Source organism: Ranitomeya variabilis, chromosome 4 (genome assembly GCF_051348905.1).
Source record: "Ranitomeya variabilis isolate aRanVar5 chromosome 4, aRanVar5.hap1, whole genome shotgun sequence".
Classification (NCBI taxonomy): domain Eukaryota; kingdom Metazoa; phylum Chordata; class Amphibia; order Anura; family Dendrobatidae; genus Ranitomeya; species Ranitomeya variabilis.
The window spans coordinates 537,733,121-537,754,740 of record NC_135235.1 but is presented as its reverse complement, the minus strand read 5'-3'; the positions used below and the strand labels follow the sequence as shown (position 1 = coordinate 537,754,740).

The following is a 21,620-nucleotide window of genomic DNA, read 5'->3' as shown; positions in this document are numbered from 1 at the left end:
GGTGAAATCAGGTGACTCCCGCATGTGTAAATCCAGGTCACTTGACAGATCTGTTCCCTAGAGATTTTGGCACTCAGTCATTAAATCTGTCACTAGGTTTTTGCTACCCCATGGGCACAAACCCTGATTCCAGTGATGAGTCACTTGCTAAAACATGGCCGACTGATGGCATTGACAAAAATCCACGTTCTTGTGGTGTCGCCAACACTCGGTATAGTATATATTCCCATGTGTCACTAGTTCTGTTGCTGACAGCTGCCTGGGACAGTGGGATTGTGGCTAAGACCCACTGCTGGAAGTATGTTATTGGGTTCTTTTTCCTTGTGGGAGAAGGGGAGATGTGTCGGGCCAGAAGAGACTTACAATTAGTTCCCTTGAAATGCGATGGATTTGGAGTAAGGCGTTTGCTTTTTTTTGGCTGCAGTATAAAACCATTTTGCTCTGTTTTTAGCTGAAGCCAGCAGACAAGTGGCATTGCTGGCAGAAGAGCTGGCAAAAAGAGGAGAACATGGAGCCCGGCAGCAGGAGGAGATCAGCCAGCTCCTGGCACAGATCGTAAATCTACAGCAAAAGTGCCGCAGTGTAAGTACGATCCACTAATTGGTCTGTAAGACACAGGAATAATAGGAGACTGTATTCTGGAGCACCATTCTATAAAGGGGTATGCTCTCCATGAGAAGTGAACTAGAAGACAAGCCGTTACTTCCCGATGAAAGCTGGTGTTGGGAAACGGGGCAATCTTCAGGCTCCTGCAGATTGCCACTTCCTTCCCTTCCCTGCCAAGAAACTGGAGCCTACCGATCAGTAACTTATAATAATAATCTTTATTATAGCACGTCACGGATCCCTCTCCGTGCTGTCACCAATTTGTCACGTACCCGTTCTCAGCACGTGACTTGGGGGTTGTGCCTGCAAGGGTTAATCTATCTCCCCTCTCTCAGTCCAGCATTCAACCTCTGTCCTATGCTGTAATGGGAGCATAAATCACACACCGACCCAGGCCACACACCCGCTCATACACGCTGCCACCACTCACCGAATACACGGGCGATGAGTCACGGAAATTACTAATACTGTCTACCACTCATACGGATCATACAGTTTAAGGCTATGGATTGTTTTAGAACATTCAAGGTTCAACTTGTTAAAGTTTTATGCTTTAATACAAAAAGATTCAGTGCTTACAGTAAAGAAAAAGGTATAAAAATATGATAACAAAAAAACATACAAATATGCAAAACAGTTACAAAATAAAGGGAGATACTTACAGAAATATCGACCTTTGCAGTCTGGTACTCTGTCCCTGAGGGAGGGCGAAATATAGAATGGAACACATCAGCTCTCCAGGCTGCCCCACATGTGAACACGATTCTATGTATACAGGCCTAATTTATAGCTTTACTCTGGAGGTCAGATTTCTAGATCAGCCCCTCAGGTTAATATCATAATTGCTTGTTTTGATTGGACCACGGCCGCTCTCCCAATGAATATATTATTGCTCTGAGATTCCCTGTGTAAAAGTTCTCACAAATAGATGGTGTCAGGCTGTAATTGACATCTCTCTTCAAAGATCTAGTAGATGTCAAATGTTTTCCTTTTTTCTTGATTCCCAGCACGACCCCCTGCGAGAGTGGAGACAGTAGTCTGCCTTATCAAGATATGTATGCTGTAACCTTTGTGAGGCCTGCAGTTTCAGGACTGATGTTCAACTACTGCTAGTTACACATATAACCCTAGACATATGTCACTACACACATATAGATATATACATATTTCACCACATAGCACTTTCTAGCAGTAAGGCTGGTACGGGAGTTCCTCTTCTGGGTCAACAAATGGCGGGTTGGGAGATTCTCCCTCTTAATCATCTCAGGACTTTCTTCCTCTCCACAGTCTACTACTTCTGGCAGGGGTACCTCAGGGGCATCTTGCAATTCTTCCGATGGATCAGGGTTCCTCGAGCTGGTGGGCGGAAAACTTTCCACTTCAGGGGATGAGATTAGAGGCTCTTCCTTCTCATAAAAGGGAACTGTAGGAGCGGGCGTCTCAGGAACACTTGTCACCTTCTCTTGTCTGTCAGGAGCTTGTGGTGGGCAAGATAGCGATTTACTCTTTTGGACCACTCAGGCAGATGTCTCTTCTCCTTCAGGTCGAATCTCACAGACGGGACCTTCAGTTCCAGTTTGGAGTTCCACCAGACTCGCCTCCACGCGCCTGGGCAGCACAGACATCTCACTGTGGACAGTCAACGCTTTCTCCATCTCTTCTCGGCGTCCATCGTCGTGACTCTGTCTGGCTCTAGGTGCGGCTCCTCTCCTCTCGCCATACCATTTTTCCCAGGGACGGCATTCTCTCTAATTAGCAGAATCTTCGGAGGGGTGAGCGTATCTTCTCTGCTGGCCGTCTCGGGTAGGGCAACTTCTGGACAGGTGCCCCAGTCTTCCACACATCCAACACCCTCTTGGAAAGCATACCCTCTCTGCCTTCGCTCTTCTCCCCATGATATGGGGTTGAATTCTGGAGCTGCTGCTGAAGTTATTTTCATGCTCCGCACCTCTCCTCTAACCTCTTTCATCTATTGACGTGAGTTACCTTGGGGTATGGCGTTGGTCTGCAAAGTGGCAATAAAGAATTCCTTTAGGTTCTCGATTGCTGTCCATATTTTTTCCATTCCTTGCCGTAATTTGCGGGACCACTTCGGTTCTTCCTCGTTGGGGGTGGATACCTCTCAACTCCGGACCATCCCTGTCAAGGCTACAATCCCCTGCTCCTGCTCGCCTATGCGCGCCTCTGCCCCAATGTTGGCAAAAGTCATGTGCGGGTTAACTCGCAGGCGCTCACGCAAAGCCCGCCCAAGCAGCTAGTCCCTCAGGCCCGTCACTAACTGGTCTTGCAGCACTATGTCAGGGGGTCTTATGCCATCTTTCTTAAGAATTGCAGGGTGTAGCTCCTATGTACTGTGTCACAGTCTCCCTCTTTTTGAATACGCCTAAACAAATGCATGCATAACTCTCCTACGTCCGTGGGGTCTCCATGCGTCTCTTCAAGTATTTGCAGTACTTTTTCAAAGGTGTCTCGCACCTGGGGGGTCATAGCATGACGGAATTCCTCGCCTCTCCGTCTAGAGCCATCACGGCAACCTCCGCCTCTAACGCAGGAGTCATGGGGTACATCCTCATCATCTCCCTAACCCGCTCAGTCCAGTTCCATAACAGAACATTGCAACCTGTGAACTTGGGGAGATTATTCAATATTGTCCCCAACGGTATGGTGGCTCTTGGGGCACCCCTGACCGCTTGGTCTGTCACCTTTGCAACTGTAGACTGCATGCTGCCGACTACGCCAAGTGTAGGAGCATAGCAGGAACGCGGGATGCAGTGACGGATGGGGAGGCAGAGCAAGGGTTAAACAGGTTTATTTACAGGGGAGTACTCCATGCATGTGCAGCGCCCCAGAGTCCTGGTCGTTGCAGTACTGTGGCTCCGCCGCTAAGGGGGGCTATGGTACGTCTGATGGCACTGAAGAGTTCATCTGACCAGGTATCACAGACACCAATACATTTCACAGTCTGGCCTCCAGGGGGAGCTAAGGGTTCTATTTATTAGGCCACTCCTCACAGTCTGGTAAAACTGGGGGTTAGGCAGGAAGTTAGACAGAAAGCTGACTGGGTTGGAACCAGGCAACACCTTGTGGCAGAGGGTGTTGTAGGGGAAGATTCGGAGGGGTCCCTGTCAGGGGTGGGATCCTGACAGAGGCCTAGCAATCAGAGAGAACGCTACGGGACTGCGCCTGCACGATATAGCGGCGGTACCCCAAGAAAGGACAAGAAGCAAGATTTATTGTGCTGAGTGAGAAACGAGATCAACGCAACTAGGAGAATACCAGTAGGAGTCGTGCTGTAAGATCGAGGCAACATCCTATTGAGGCGCATAACCGGTGGCCGGAACGCCGAGGAAGTATAGAGCTCCAAGCCAAACTTCAAACCTACGGCAGGACAGTCAGTCACAGGCGGGCTGTCTCACCCAGACCCAGGAAGACACAGGGGGGTAACAACAGGAGAGGGGTGACGACAGAGCCCAGGAAGAACCTCCGAGCCTCCCCGTCATACGGGTGCGTCCTAACCGTAAGATCAGGGGGACGTAGAAGAACATCAGAATCGAGTTGTGAGGGAACACGAGAAACAGACACAACAGTTGTGGGGTACTATCCCGTAAGCACAGCAGGGGAGGACCACAACACAAGCGCAGGAAGGTAGGCACAAATTTCCACCTGCAAAGGGAACTCTGGAGGTGCCATCGGACCGGCCGGACTTGTGCAGCCTGTTAACCGTATTCCGGATTGAGGACTCAGAAGCCTTCAGTAAAGAGGTAAAGAGACTGCAACCTGGTGTCCTCGTTATTTACCGCGAGCGGCACTTCACCACACCCTAACGACATCCCATACCACCATTTTCATTGTGTGCCCCTCAGCAGGGTCACGGACCGGGCCTAGCCACCGTGACAACCCCAGAGCAGAGACCCAGAGGCCCGGTACCGGGTACCCCTCGGCCCTGCGGCAGTGGGGGCGCTACAACTTGGCGTCACGAACAGGATCTACTTAAGCCTGAAGAATCAGGTCATGTGTGCCTTGGAACTGTGATTTATTATACTTGGACTGTGATTTATTGCAAAGACTGTGCCGCACCACGTGCCGCCAAAATCCGCCATTACAGCGCTGAGGAGAGCGCAGGAGAAGAAGAGAGGCGTGGAGTGGGCGTAAACAAGCTGGAGAGCGCGAAAGACAATGGCCGCCCAGTCTAAATATTTCTGTGTCCTGAGGACGTGTCCGTCAGCAGCCGAGGTCCGCCTCCTCATTCTCTTTGGAGGATGGAGACCATGGAGACGGGGCCGCCCACGAAAGAGACCACGGGAAGAGGACACCAGAGAGGAAGCGAAAATGGCGACGCCGGAAGCACCGCGTGGGAATGACCCGACTCAGCAAGAGGCTGCACAACCCGACACAGCCCCGGACACGCCATCGTTGCGGGAACTGACCCTTGCGGAGCTACCGATGGGCCGACCCCCCCGGCCGCTGTTCGAGGATAGCGTGGCTGCAGCTGAGGCCCGGCAGATAGCCTACCGCCTGGAAACCGATGCCCGTGTGATCGCTCGGCTGGGCCAACCTACAGAGGTCCGCCTGTCTCCGGTGTCCCCCGCTTCTTTCATCCCGACCGCGGCGGAGTGTGAGCTGCAGGCACAGGGCCTGAGGATCCTGCCGGAGGTGGAGCACCTGCAGCGCCTGATGACAGCGTGGCGGAACAGACCCCAACCGGCAGCCCAGGTCGATCTGAGGAGCGTTGAGGAGGTTCCACCGTCGCACTGGGGAGTAGTGATATCCTTTAACTCCCGGAAAGGAAGGGGAGTTATCCAGGAGATCGGGGAGCCACTACAGGTCCGTGTAGATCGGGAAGAAGTGGAGGGAGGTTTGCTTGCGACCTGGAGCCTGGCGACGCAGTGACCTATACCCGGTGGAGGAGGGAGGCTGGCGAAACCGGCTGGATAGCTCGAGGCGTCCAGCGGTGCGTCGCCCTCCAGGCTGCTGCCGGAACGCCGGAGGACGAGCCTTCTGCAGGGAAGGTCCCAGAGCCCGTCCCCGCGGAACCTCAGGAGGTCCGGGTCCACCGCGTGCCTCTGGGTCGCGCTCGCCCACAAGCAAGGAGGGCGTCCCGACGAGGGATCCTGTCGCTGCTGGAGCCAGGACCGGCCCTTGCTGCACCAACGCGACCCGTTGGCCGGGTGAGGCCTGGAAGAAGACCACCCCCTGCACAGCCACAAGATGAGTAAGCAAAAATGCTTTATTGATTGTACATAGTTAATTGTTTTCACTGTTTTGCTGCTAAAACCCGTCCAGGGTTAACTCTTAAAGGGATCCCTTTGTTGACCCGGGATCCCTATTGCTTTTTGTTTGTTTTCTATTTTGCTCCGTTATCAAAGGACTGCCGAATCATGGACGGTGAATGATTCAAAAACTGATCTTGTAAATAGTTTGCACCTTCTTAAAGGTGCTCTCTACTGGTTTTATGACCGAAAGGACTCTTTGCGAAGATACTGGTCGCAGAACCAGCACTGGAGTCCTTGCTGCGTACGGACTTGCAGCTTGAGAAGTTGCACTACCTCATCGAGACTTGGTCCCCTCTTAAAGGGGATGTTCATCAAAAGCACTTAAAGAATGATGATGTTTTGGAAGAAAGTATTGATAATGTTGACATGAGAAAGTTATATATAGCTAACTGGTTGATTGTAAGAAATGTTTAATAATGTTAATAGAAGAATGAGGACAGGAAGTGAACCCGTATGGGTTAGTGGTGAGTCCTCTTAGGAGCCGCACAGAGATGGCTCAGTGATCTTGAACTGAAAGAAAAATGATATGTTCTATACTGTGTATAGTAGTGGAAGGACAGTAGGCCCGGGCAGAAAGGGGCGGTCCTGTAACAGAAAGGAGAGGCAGTAGGTCTGGAGCAGTTAGGACAGGCGGTCCTGCCGATGTAAAGAAGGAGAATGTATAAGAGTTGATTAGCCTTATAATGTGATTATAAGAAGGTCTTTAGTGGATTTAGCGAGTACGTCCTTAAAGGCAAAGTTAAATTATTGTTCACAAATTTTGCACTTAGTAGAATACCCGGTTGGGTAAGAGAAGTTATTTATAGTCTGTTATTGAAAGTATTTAACCATGTTTATAACGTTCAAGTGTCCTTACCTCCCATAAAGGGATGCTCTGTTGAAAAGTTTACTTGTACTTGCATTTCCAAAATTGTATGTCTTTTTGCTGACATGTATTGTTGTTTTCTTCCCAGTCCAGGAGTACTGGATTTAACTGGGGGGGAGTGCAGCGCCCCAGAGTCCTGGTCGTTGCAATACTGTGGCTCCGCCGCTAAGGGGGGCTATGGTACGTCTGATGGCACTGAAGGAGTTCATCTGACCAGGTATCACAGACACCAATACATTTCACAGTCTGGCCTCCAGGGGGAGCTAAGGGTTCTATTTATTAGGCCACTCCTCACAGTCTGGTAAAACTGGGGGTTAGGCAGGAAGTTAGACAGAAAGCTGACTGGGTTGGAACCAGGCAACACCTTGTGGCAGAAGGTGTTGTAAGGGAAGATTTGCAGGGGTCCCTGTCAGGGGTGGGATCCTGACAGAGGCCTAGCAATCAGAGAGAACGCTATGGGACCGCGCCTGCGCGATATAGCGGCGGTACCCCAAGAAAGGACAAGAAGCGAGATTTATTGTGCTGAGTGAGAAACGAGATCAACGCAACTAGGAGAATACCAGTAGGAGTCGTGCTGAAAGATCGAGGCAACATCCTATTGAGGCGCATAACCGGTGGCCGGAACGCCGAGGAAGTATAGAGCTCCAAGCCAAACTTCAAACCTACGGCAGGACAGTCAGTCACAGGCGGGCTGTCTCACACAGACCCAGGAAGACACAGGGGGTAACAACAGGAGAGGGGTGACGACAGAGCCCAGGAAGAACCTCCGAGCCTCCCCGTCATACGGGTGCGTCCTAACCGTAAGATCAGGGGGACGTAGAAGAACATCAGAATCGAGTTGTGAGGGAACACGAGAAACAGACACAACAGTTGTGGGGTACTATCCCGTAAGCACAGCAGGGGAGGACCACAACACAAGCGCAGGAAGGTAGGCACAGATTTCCACCTGCAAAGGGAACTCTGGAGGTGCCATCGGACCGGCCGGACTTGCGCAGCCCTGTTAACCGTATTCCGGATTGAGGACTCAGAAGCCTTCAGTAAAGAGGTAAAGAGACTGCAACCTGGTGTCCTCGTTATTTACCGTGACCGGTACTTCACCACACCCTAACGACATCCCATACCACCATTTTCATTGTGCGCCCCTCAGCAGGGTCACGGACCGGGCCTAGCCACCGTGACAACCCCAGAGCAGAGACCCAGAGGCCTGGTACCGGGTACCCCTCGGCCCTGCGGCAGTGGGGGAGCTACACATGGAGAAAAGGGTGAAACAGTAATTTGAAGAAAATAAATGGTAGTTCATTAATACTTGTGTCTGGAAGTCCTTAAACTTCAGCTCCTGCTGCGAGCTTAATAGCGCCGGCAAGAGTGGGCACAGTGCCTTTTCCAGGATGGTACTGTAGTCGTTGGTCCGTCTTCTGGCAGCAGTGGTTGGTCTCCAGTACCTTCCACTGCCCCTTGTCCATATACAGATGTGGCTAACAAAGCACGGGCCACAGTCTTGTGCGAGCCCAATGCGATTCCTTAACTATCTTAACTGGGGTAGTCAGGTAACAAGGGTCAGGACAACTATTCTCTGCCCACATCAGGGCGCAAGTGTCAGTCCCATGTGTGGTCTGTCTTGGGGCAGCGCATGTGTGGTGGTCACATAGTGTACAACACCTGGTTCTCTCTGGTGGTCACTGGACACACTGCACATTCCACTCTCTCTGATCCCTGCTGTTGGTGGTGGGTGACTCTGATCTCATTGGCGCTGGTGCTCCCGGCCGAAGCACTACTCTCTGTGGTTGCTGCAACATCTGGCTCAGCTCTGCTCTGTACACGGCTCTACCCGGCTCTGCTCCGCACGTCTCCACTCCGCATGGGTCTGCTCTACACGTCTCTGCTCTGCACGGCTCTGCTCTTCACGTCTCCACTCTGCACGGCTCTGCTCGTCTCTGCACTGCACAGCTCTGCTCTGCACGGCTCTGCTCTTCACGGCTTGGCTACGCACGGCTCTGCTCTGCATGTCTCTCGCTCTCCAGGTTGCTGCTGAGCACACTACCCCCTCAATGCAGCAGTCCCTGTCCTTCAGGCCTGCTGCAGCACTCTCTGGAGGGGGAAGCAGAGCACGCTCCTCACTGCTCTTCGCTGGCCTCACACTGCCCTGCTTTGCCCACTTTCTTCCTCTTTTCTTCCGCCCCCCTCTCACAGCAGGAAGCCCCTCCCCTCTTGAGCTTCCCCCAGGCAACAGGGAGAAACGCGCCTCACTCAGGCTCCCCCCACCTCGGGAACAGTGGATGCAGCTTCTCTAGTTCGGGACCCAGCACGCAGGCATCCGCTGTCTCGTCAACCCCCTTAAAGGAGAAACACAAAGAATGCCAGGACATGTTACATGAAGCTCAGGAGGAGTTATAGAACCAGCGAAACCAAAGCCTTCCTAACAGTACCATCAGCAGATACAGCACCTTGACCATCTTCCCCCTGGTAAGTAGCAGGCGAGACCATCTGCATCTTCTCAGGTATGCAGGACCTTAATCCCAATGTCCTAGTACCGTATTTTTCCGACTATAAGATGCACTTTTTCCCAAAAAAATTGTGAGGAAAATGGGGGGTGCGTCTTATATTTGGAATGCAGACTTACCGGCATTGTGGCGGCGACAGAGGTGCGGGGATGATGTGGCGCGGTGAGCTGTATGGCGTGAGCAGGGTCCCGTCCACATTTGAAGTGAATCCGCGGCCCGGTATTGATGGAGAGCAGCAGAGCAGGGTGAGTTACGGTATTTTCCGGTGGCGGCGGCCATCTTGCTGAAGATGCGCGTGCGCAGATTCACTACTCTGCGTCCCAGGGCTTCAGGAACATGGCCGCGGGAGGCCGCGCGTGCGCAGATGGAGATCGCGGCGGCCATTTTCCTGAAGCCGAGTTCGCAGATTGAGATCTCAGCTTCAGGAAAATGGCCGCCGCGATCTCCATCTGCGCACGCGCGGCCTCCCGCGGCCATTTTCCTGAAGCCCTGGGACGCAGAGTAGTGAATCTGCGCACCCGCGGCCTCAGCAAGATGGCCGCCGCCACCGGAAATTTACTTAACTCACCCAGCTCTGCTGCTCTCCATCAATACCGGGCCGCGGATTCACCTCAAATATGGACGGGACCCTGCTCACGCCATACAGCTCACCGCGCCACATCATCCCCGCACCTCTGTCGCCGCCACAATGCCGGTAAGCCTGCCGCCACCAGGAAAACCGTGACTCACCCAGCTCTGCTGCCCTCCTTCACTACTGCTGTGGAGTCACCTCAAATGTGGAAGGGACCCTGGCCGCCGCCACCTGAGGAAGTGACCGCACATCTGCCGCCGCCACAGCAACCTCCCCATGGACACCAGGCCATGGCGTCGCCCACCTAAGCAGGATGGGACCCTGCTCAGGTGCACGCCGTTCCGCCCACCGCACCTCAGCATCACCTCACCTCTGCCACCACCATGCCTCCTGTGACCCTGCTCTGCCACTGCCTGCCCTCAGGTAAGAGATCTTAAATTCGGACAATAAGACGGACCCCCATCTTATAAAAAATCTTTTTTTCTGCAATTTTCACCCCAAATTTGGGGTGCGTCTTATAGTACGGTGCGTCTTATAGTCCGAAAAATACGGTATGTGTTTCTTTTTCACAGGATTCCTTAGCTGCGGAGATTGAACGAACCATGAGAAAAGGCATTGATTCTTCCAATCTCACATATGTGCTTGACACATTAAATAATTGGAGCTTCTAAGAACAATGTCTTTAAATATGCAGTCACACATCTCCCACACTAGCTGGAGGACCCCTAATTTTATCTCCTTGAATGTCTACATTATAGTAAAGTCACAGTTTCTGATCAATGCCCTTTTACCCCTTAACACACACACAGGAGCTACAAATGAGTGTTCGAGACAGTCAAAGCTGCCAACCAATTGGTGAGGATTAATGATGAGCAAACGTGCTTGCCACTACTCGGTACTCGCCCGAGTATCACTATGCTCAGTGCACTCGGCGAGCACTGAGTATTTCCAGGATTATTCGGTGGGAGCTTGGGTCTCCTCCTTTTAATTTTGGCACTTTTTAGAGCGCCAATCAACATTTTCTGCCATGCACTGTAATACCGCAGTCATATTTGTTGTGGTATTACAGTGATTGGCTGGCCGCACAGCATCATCAGGTCTATAAGAGACCTGGTGCCGCCCTGCTCACCGCATTTTGCTCCGGACTCAGCTAGTGTAGGGAGAACTGCTGCTGAGATAGGTTCAAATTCTTACTTTTATTAATTAGTGTGGGTCTACTAGTGTTCAATCCACAAATCCTGATAAACCAACAGTCCTTTTTAGGGCTAATTCAGGGGTACATAGATTGCAGCCCTAGGTAGGCAGGGGAGTCTATGTGCACATATCCACATCAGTGCAAGGCCTGCAGGCACTGTATGTGTGCACATAGCTCTCACTGCATACCTCAAAAAGCTCCATTACTGTCTGCTGCTGCGTATTTTATATATATAGGTAGCTGTAGGTATCCATGGCTATTTTATTTTTTGCACCTTATACCTGCTAATTTTATTAGAAAGCAATCCATAGCCCCTTTTTTCTACATTTATTTGCTTGGTCACACTGCAGACTACAGCCAGGTCATTTCAATACAAGAGCGTGAAAATCTAACAATTTAAGCATTTTTGTTTTGTCCCAGGCATCAGATGTGAGTGCGCAGAAAATTCTGGCCTTTTTTTTGGTACTATATAATTTTTTGGAGTGTCTTGCAACATTTTTGGACACCATTTTGCTGCCTAAAAAATCTGTAGCTGGCCCCAAAATATTTAGCTACAGTTGTTATATTTATCACTGTGATTTGTACACCACACGCATCACATATCATTGCGCTAAATATTTAACAATTTTAGTACTCCAATTTTTTTTTTTAGTGTCATAGCCTAATTATTGACACAATTTTGGTGGGCCAAAAAAAAAACAAGGCCACATTTTGATCAGTCTGTTATCTCCGTCTATAAACAAGGATGAATGACCTCGGGGAGCTCAAAACATCCAACACTGCGGAGACACCATCACGTGTTTCTCAACGAAGTGATCCAGAACACTAGGCACTGCTCCTAATAGCCATTTTCCTACTCCTCACTGATGAGGGGCAAATACCCTGAAACAGCTGTCTGTGGATGGATACCATGTTTTGGCATAGGTGGTTTTCCTTTATTGGATGCTGCCCTTCCCGTGGTTGTTCCTTCCCAGTGAAAGACCTGGCTATTCATTGCTTGCGTTGAGAAACACGTGATGGTGTCTCCGCGGCTTTTCTACATGCATTTGCATATTTCCCTTTAGGGATGGGGGCAGTGTTCTGGATCACTGCGTTGAGAAACACGTGATGGTGTCTCCACAGCGTTGGATGTTTTGATCTCCCCGAGGTCATTCATCCTTATGTTTATAGTCTTTTCACTAGGCACTGCTCCTAATAGCTAGTTTCCTACTCCACACTGATGAGGGGCAAATACCCCGAAACAGCTGTCTGTGGATGGATACCATGTTTTGGCATAGGTGGTTTTCCTTTATTGGCTGCTGCCCTTCCCGTGGTTGTTCCTTCCCGGTGAAAGACCTGGCTATTCATTGCTTGCGTTGAGAAACACATGATGGTGTCCGCGGCTTTTCTACATGCATTTGCATATTTCCCTTTAGGGATGGGGGCAGTGTTCTGGATCACTGCGTTGAGGAACACGTGATGGTGTCTCTGCAGTGTTGGATGTTTTGATCTCCCCGAGGTCATTCATCCTTATGTTTATAGTCTTTTCACTAGGCACTGCTCCTAATAGCCAGTTTCCTACTCCACACTGATGAGGGGCAAATACCCCGAAACAGCTGTCTGTGGATGGATACCATGTTTTGGCATAGGTGGTTTTCCTTTATTGGATGCTGCCCTTCCCGTGGTTATTCCTTCCCGGTGAAAGACCAGGCTATTCATTGCTTGCGTTGAGAAACACGTGATGGTGTCTCCGTGGCTTTTCTACATGTTATCTCCGTCTGACACCTGGTCTGTCTGTGGTCTCCAAATTCTTGCTTTTCAGGCATACATTCCATTTTTTTGTCTGTCTGCTACCCTTGTTCTATACAATATTGTGTGGTTAAAAAAAACAAAAAAAACCCAGGCCACATATTGAAACACTCTGTTATGTCGCCAGACGCCCGGTGTATCTGTGATGTCCAAATCCTCGCTTTGCAGGCATGCACTGCATTTTTTTGTCTGCTAGCCTTGGTCTATATGGTATTTGGTGGTTAAAAAAAATACAGGCCACATAATGAAACAGTCTGTTATCTCAGTCAGACGCCTGGCCTATCTGTGGTGTCCAAATCCTTGCTTTTCAGGACTACATTCCATTTTTTTGTCTGCTACCCTTGGTATTTACTGTATGTTGTGGTTACAAAAATACAGGCCACATAATGAAACAGTCTGTTATCTCCATCAGACGCCCGGTCTATCTGTGGTCTCCAAATACTTGCTTTTCAGGCATACTGATCACATATAAGTTTTCTCAAAATTAATATATTTGTATTGAACTTTTAAAATATTTCAGTAGTCTATTTAAAATAGGCAAGGCAAGGGATGGGGAAGTTGATGCAATGCTGATGGTGCATGCAGAGGACTAGGCCGTGGCCAAGCTGAAAGTGGGCCACAACAAAGACCCACATCTTCTCACTCGACCTTTCTGTCCCAGTTCCTAGGGGACTGCAGCACACCACTATTGAAGCCAGAGCAGTGTGAAACAGTTGTTGGTTAGATAGAGGATAATGCTTCCACTTAGCCACCACCACCACCATGTCAAGTCTGAATAGCCGTGAGTGTTATGTCCCATGAATGAGACATTTTACAGACTGTCCTGTACATTTTACATGCTGTATTGCAGTCTCTCATATTGTTTATTGTTGCTATGCGTTCCTGTGTTTTGCATAGCTTAAATCCTCCCTTTCCATGAAGTTTGTCCCTTCTGTCTCCCTGTCTCCCTCTGCTGGGTGTCTTGTCACTTCCTTCTTCTCCCTGTGTCTCAGTCTCCATCTTGGCTTCATTAGAGGCACATGTGCTTTCAGCCTGTCTGAAGAAAGTCTTTTTTACCTGCTGCTGTTTATGCATTCAACAAGGATTCTTAAAGAAATCAAAGTGTCTTCTGGATTCTTCATAACATGTGTGCCTGCAGCTGAGTTAAGCTATTTGCGACCGTCGCCAATTGTAAGTAGGGTGAAGAGATTCAGCATCACACAGAGCCATATTTGCAGCCACCGGCCCCGGGGACAGAATAGTGAGTGTGGACCTCATATTATTCACCCTGATCCTCTTTTCTCCCACCATGCCGAGTGCCCTGAGACAACTGATCCCACACTTGAACACTCTGAAGAGCTGTTCAGTTTTCCCTTTAAAGATTCCAGACTCTCGGCCTGTCAACTTGAAGTAGGGCAAGATGAGATCGCATGTAGCGATGCCCAAAGATTTGAGCAGCCACGGTAACATGAAGGCGATGGTGGGAAAGTGTCACAAGAAGTGGACAATGATGAGACACAATTGCCAGAAAGTCAGGAGGAGGAGCAGGGTGCGGATGTGGAAGACGAGGTGGTGGATGACATAGTAACTGACCCATCCTGGCAGGAGGACATGCAAAGCGAGGACAGTGGTCTTAAAGGGGTCCTCTGGGGGTGATGGCACTGCAGCAAGGATGGTATGGCTTCCCACAGGTGAAGCTGTGTCCCCAGGGCTCCCGGTGTAATAGGCAAAGATGGTGTGGTGCCAGAAAGAATCAGATGACACAAGATTGCAGTCTCTTTACCTGTTTACTGGTGGTGAAAAGCCACAGTCCAGGGTACCGGTAACAGGTGATGGTGAGGTCCAGGCAGCCTGGAAACGATTAGGGATGCCTTTAGCCAGGTGTGATTAAGAGCCTTCCTTGCTGCACTGTAAGGGGCGTCTCTTGCTGCCTATGGCTTCTTACAAGGTCCTCTCTCTTTCTCTCTCTGTGTATTAGGACAGTACCCGAATAGCAGGCAGCGCAAGCCTTTTTACAGGTATCTGTCTTTACTGTGTCTCCAGGCTCTGGGTGCTGCTGCGCCTTCCGGTGTAGATGTGGGCAAGTAACTTTCAATCTCCTGCCCTCCGGTTTCTGCTGTGGGGCATACAGTCTCCTGGTGTCCGTTTCCTGCGCTTCAGTGTGGAGGGAGCCCAGTTGCAGCTCCACTCCAGCTCCTCACTTCTAATGTGCTCCTTCGTCCTACACACTCTCTACAAACTGAACTAACTCCTCCTCCAAGCCAGAACATTTACCTAAGGCAGCTCCCCTAAAACCGGATTCAGAGCTCCCCCTTCTGGCCTGGAGTCAGAACATGTTGCATGTATTGTGCTACCTGTTAAAGGGATCCTCCTAATTTCCAGGCATAGCATCACCTTCCCACAAAAAAGGCATTACCACTGTGGTACCTGAACTCCTGGGGTGCCACACATACACACATATACCATACATAAAGACACATACACATACCATACATACGTACACATACATATACATACTGTACATACATACACACAGATATATTGTACATACACATACCATAGATATATACATATACAGTATACCGTACATACACACAGATACATATACTGTACCTACATGCACACACTCATATCACACATACCATACATACATACACACACACATATACCATACAAACACATATACCATACATACACACACTTATATACACAGAGTATACACATACTGTACACACATATACATGCAATACATACACATATGCCGTACATATAAAATAACATACACATATACTGTACATACATGCACTTAGACATACACCATACATGCATACACATATTCCGTACATACCATTATCCACTCCAACCAAAAGCAAAACAAAAAACAGTTTGCATTTTCCTTACATGTACAGAAAACGGACAAAAAAAAAGTCTGAAAGTTTTAACTCCCAGTAGGTAACAATGGAGAGAGTCGTGTACAGTTGTGTGAAAAAGTTTTTGCCCCCTTTTTGATTTCCTATTCTTTTGCATGATTGTCACACTTAAATGTTTCAGATCACCAAGCAAATTGAAATATTAGACAAAGATAACACAAGTAAACCCAAAATGCAGGTTTTAACCCCTTAGTGACAGAGTCAATTTTATACTTAATGACTAATCAAAATTTTTTACAATTCTGACCATTGTCACTTTATGAGATTATAGCTCTGGAACGCTTCAACGAACTCCACTGATTCATGTTAGTGGTAAAATTTATTTGATATGACTTACGTTTATTTATTAAAAAAATAGAAATTTGGGGAAAATTGTACAATTTTCAAACATTTAATTTTTTTGCCCTTAAATCAGAGAGTCGTGCCACACAAAATAGTTAAAAAATAACATTTCCCCCATGTCTACCTTTACATCAGCACAATTTTGGAAACATAATTTTTTTTGTTAGGACGTTATAAGAGTTAAAAGTTGACCAGCGATTTCTTATTTTTTCAACAAAATTTGCAAAACCATTTTTTTAGGGACCACATCACATTTGAAGTGAGTTTTAAGGCTCAATGTGACAGAAAATACCCAAAAGTGACACCATTCTAAAAACTGCACCCCTCAAGGTGCCTTTGGAGACCCCCTAATGTACCTAAACAGTGGAATCTCCCCAATTCTAACTCCAACCCTAACACTGCCCTAACCCCAGCCCTAACCCCAACAAACCATAACCCCAACCCTAACCCCAACACACCCTAACCCTAATCCCAACCAGAACCAGAACCCTAAACCTAACACTAACCTAACCCCAAAACCACAACTCTAACGCCAACACAACCCCCTAACCCTAGTCCAACCCTAACCCTAGCCCCAACCCTAGCCCAACCCTAACCCTAGCTCTAACCCTAACCCTAACCCCAAACCTAACCCTAGCTGTAACCCCAACCCTAACCCTAATGGAAAAATGGAAATAAATAAATTTTTTGTATTTTATTATTTTTAGCTAACTAAGGGGGTGATAAAGGGGAGTTTGATTTACTTTTACTATTTTTTTTATTTTGATCACTGTGATAGGGTCTGTCACAGTGATCAAAATGAACCAATAGGAAAATCTCCTATTGTTGCTGGGTGCCGGCCCGCCATTTTCTTCCTGGAAGAAGATGCCGAGAGATGGGAAATAGAGCCCATTTCTCTCTCCTCTGGTATGCTAGATCATATCAGAGGAGAGAGAAATAAATGAGAAATCAAACTTTTTTTTTAGGTCGCCGTTATTCGGTGAATAACGGCAATCGCAACACTGGGGACAGGAAAACCGATCTGAATCATGTTCTCCGCAGGGTCTCGGCTAGCCCCAGTAGCTGATTCCTGGAGATTTTCTGATGCTAGTGGGTGCTATACCCTTATTTATCAGCGCCGTTAAAAAGTGGTGCTGAGGAATAAGTAACCTTAACTGCCGCTGTTAAAAGATGTATCGGTGGTCGATAAGGGGTTCAATGAAGGTCTTTATTATTAAGGGAAAAATAAATCCAAACCTACAGGGCCTTTTATGAAAAAGTGATTGCAGCCGTTCCTCAATTTAAAACATAAATTAACTGTGGTTTATAACAACTTTGGGAAGCTGTGATCAAATTCCCTAGCCGCACCCAGGCCTGATTACTGCCACCCCTGTTCTCAATCAAGAAATCACTTAAATAAGACCTATCTTACAAAGTGAAGTATACCAAAAGATCCTCAAAGCTAGACATCATGCTGCGATACAAAAAAATTCTGGAACAAATAAGAAACAAAGTAATTTAGATCTATAAGTCTGGAAAATGTTATAAAGCCATTTCTAAAGCTTTGGGAGTCCAGCAAACCACAGCTAGAGGCATTATCTACAAATGGCAAAAACATAGAACAGTGGTGAACCTTCCCAGAAGTGGCCGGCTGACCAAGAGCGCAGCGACGACTCATCCAAGAGGTCTTAAAAGATCCCACAACAACATTCAAAGAACGTCAGGCCTCACTTGCCTCAGTTAAGGTCAATGTTCATGAATCTACCATAAGAAAGAGACAGGGCAAAAATGGTCTGCACGTCAGAGTTCCAAGATGAAAACCACTGCTGATCAATAAGAACAAAAAGGCTCATCTCAGTTTTACCAAAAAACATTTTGGTGATCCTCAAGACTTTTGGGAGAATGCTCTGTGAACTGTCGAGACAGAAAAGGAACATCATATCAACAGTAAAATATGGTGGTGGTAGTCTGATGGTCGGGGGCTGTTTTGCTGCTTTAGGACCTGGAAGACTTGCTGTGGTAAATGGAACCATGATTTCTGCTGTCTGACAAAATATCCTGAACTAGAATGTCCAGCCATCTGTTTGTGACCTGAAACTGAGGCGCACTCAGGTTATGCAGCAGAACAATGATCCAAAACTCATCAGCAAGTCTACCTGTGAATGAGTTAAGGAAAGGAAAATTAAGACTTTGGAGTGGCCTAGTCAAAGTCCTGACCTTAATCCAATTGAGATGCTGTGGCATGACCTTTAAAAAGGAAGTTCATGCTTAGAAACTTGTCAATGTGGCTGAATTACAACAACTCTGCAAAGATGAGTGTGCCAATAATAGTAATAGTACGCCCATGTCGGAATCCCACCCTTTGATCTGGACTACGGCACAGAGCCCACATCTTTCCGGGCATATGTCAGCTGTTTTGAACTGCTGACATGTGTCTCTAACAGTCTCGGGTGGAATGTCAATCCACCTGCGGCTGTTAACCTGTTAAATGCCGCTGTCAATCTCTGGCATTTAACTGAAGCTTACCGGAAGCGTGCTGGAAATCCATTGGTGACCCTGTCACGTGATCTTGTGTCATCAATTGGTTGGCATGACAACTAGAGGTCTCCAGCAGACCTCTATGGTTGTCATAGCTGGATTGCTATGAGTGCTGCCCGGTGGTCGGCGCTCATAACAAGTGAGCATTTCTGCTACACACACGTGATCTTATCGCCTGTGTGTAGCAGAGGCAATTGAAGTAGAGCAGCTTCAAGTCTCCCATGGAGAATATTGAAGCATGCAAAAAGTAAAACAAAGTTTTAAAAAATATGAAAAAAATTAAAAAATATAAAAGTTAAAATCACCCACCTTTTGCCCCATTCAAAATAAAACAATAATAAAACCAAATATATACATATTTGATATCGCTGCTTTCAGAATCACCTGATCAATATAAAAAAATCACTAATTTGATCGCTAAACGGCATAAACGGAATTAAAAACGTCAGAATGCAATAAAATGCAATAACAGGTGATCGAAAGATCGTATCTGCATCAAAATGGTATAATTAAAAATGTCAGCTCGCCATGCAAAAAATAAGGCCTCACCCAGCCACAGATCACAAAAAATGGAGACGCTACAGTTTTAGGAAAATGGCTTTTTTTTTTTTCCAACTGGTTTGGTTTTTATTTTCACAACTTATATAAAAAAGAATCTAGACATGTTTGGTGTCTATGAACTCGTAATGGATGATATTCTAATTTAGTGAGAAGCACTTTGTATAACGTAAAATAGCAATCGATGCATGAGCAAAACACTCTTTTCAGGAGCCGACACTGACAGCTTGGGGCCCCTGTGCAAGAAATGTGTCTGGGCCCCCCTTTCTGCCGGGTGCGCTGCTTAAGATGAGGGCAATCTGGCAGATCGCCCTCATAATTACTGCCCTGCAAGCTGAGACTTACATAGAAATCACAGGGCCCCATAGCAAAAGTTCTATCTGGGCCCTCCATACCCCTAAAAAAAAAAATATTTATAAAAAATATTTATATTTTTTCATTGAGCTCAAAATATATACAGTATACTGTATGTGTGTGTAATAAATATAAATATATATATACAGTGTGTATATATATATATATATATATATATATATATATATATATATATATATATATATATATATATATATATATAGAAGGTAAAATTGGAACAGCACAACCGCTCACCAGTGGGTGCCAAGCCTCCCGGGTCGAGTCGTCCACCTCTCCACCCAAAACTTTTATACAAAAGAGCAAAAAGAAGGCAGCACTCCAGTCACTTCTCAAGGTGAAAAAAGGGTTTATTCAGCCCACATATTCTGTGCAACGTTTCGGCTCACACTGAGCCTTTTTCAAGCAGTGAATGGTGCTACCAGCAGTGATTTTATAGCATAATCTACAATCATTTGCATAATTGGTCATAAAACATTATTCTATATATAAATTTTGTATTGTGTACATATATACAATTTTTTTGCATTATCTGTGCCTATACTAAAGTGCATTGTGCTAATGTGCAAACGTGTTTGTGTGCTTTCACATGTCTATCTTTGATCTGGTGCGTATTTCCATTAAATTTTTTACATCTCAATCATGTACATAAATGGTTTAAGCTGATTATACTTTAAGCTAATTATATTTCTTTTCTTACCCTGCCGCACTGAGCTCACCACATGTAGAGGACTAACCGCTGTTATCGGCGTTCTCCTATTCCTATTGCGCATGTCATAGCGTCATAGCATGCTTCATAGTGATCTGGCCAATCCCAGTCCTCCTACGGACATTTATATCGGCGCATGCGCACTCGGCCTCCATCTGTGCCGCAGCGCCATCTTAGATGTGGTATATTATATTATTTATGTTTCAGTCCAAGGATATGGGAACATCTACTAGTACTTATTGCGTTTTATATCTTATAGACATTATGTGGCTACTAAACTTAATTTGTACTCTGGCACAGCAGACGACACCTTGCTCAGGCTGTCTCCACTTGCCAATGTCCCTAAGACTAGCTCCACGGTCTATATATATATATATATTTGTTCGCTTTCGGTTCTGCTGGCTCCAGCGCAGTCATACTTGCAGTCAGGTGACAACTAGTGTCAGCTGTCAGTGAGTAGAACACTTCCAGAAGTGGCTGACATGCTAGTTGGCACATGACAGCTAGAGATGAGCGAATTTGCTCGGGTTCCTTCTTATTCAGCAAGCTATAGCGCTTGCTCAATAAGCTGCAGAGGAAACCTGGCTTTCTGGATCACACTGGCCGATCAGCTGATCGGCGCCACAGCTACATGTGTCGCGGCTGTGTGACAGGCACGGCACATGCATGGAGAGCCTGTGTGTTGTGCTCTCCATGCATGTGTTGTGCCTGTCACACAACCGCGACACATACAGCTGTGGTGCCGATCAGCTGATCGGCCAGTGTGATCCAGAAAGCCAGGTTTCCTCTGCAGCTTATTGAGCAAGCGCTATAAATTCGCTCATCTCTAATGACCGCAAATATGCAAAGCGAATCCTCGTGGTTATGTGATAACTGCTGGAACCGGCAAAGTCCGACCATGTGTATATATATATATATATATATATATATATATATATATATATATATATATATATATATATATATATATATATATATATATTACATTATATGTCTGGTATCTGTATCTTCTGGTATCTGCTCCATTCATTGTCTATGAAACTGATGGAAATAGCCGAGCGCAGAGCTCAGCATCTCTGCAGATAATGAATAGAGCATCTGCTCTATCTAGGATGAGACTGCAGACCCCTGTTCTCAGAATCTCTGGGGGGCCCAGTGGTGGAATCCCCAGTGATCAGCAAGTTATCCATGATCCGATGGATCACACATACACCATACATATACTATACATTCATACACCGTACACACATATCGTACATACATATACCGTACATACATACAGACACTTATATAAACATATAGTATTCACATACCGTTAACACATATACATACACATATATACCAAGTTACTCAGATATATACATCAAACAAGCCGATAAAGGTAGAAATTTAGTATTGTGGCCTAATGAATCAT

The 21,620-nt window shown here is 47.0% G+C and overlaps 1 long non-coding RNA gene across 1 annotated transcript in view; it reads left to right on the top strand.

The window, feature by feature from the left end:
• Window positions 1-457: 457 nt before the first annotated feature.
• The window catches only part of LOC143765624 (uncharacterized), a 70,354-nt gene continuing 49,191 nt past the window's right edge, over window positions 458-21,620 (top strand). Inside the window, exon 1 of the long non-coding RNA XR_013213434.1 lies at window positions 458-582. This is a non-coding gene — a long non-coding RNA (uncharacterized LOC143765624). The remainder of the gene's footprint in view (window positions 583-21,620) is intronic.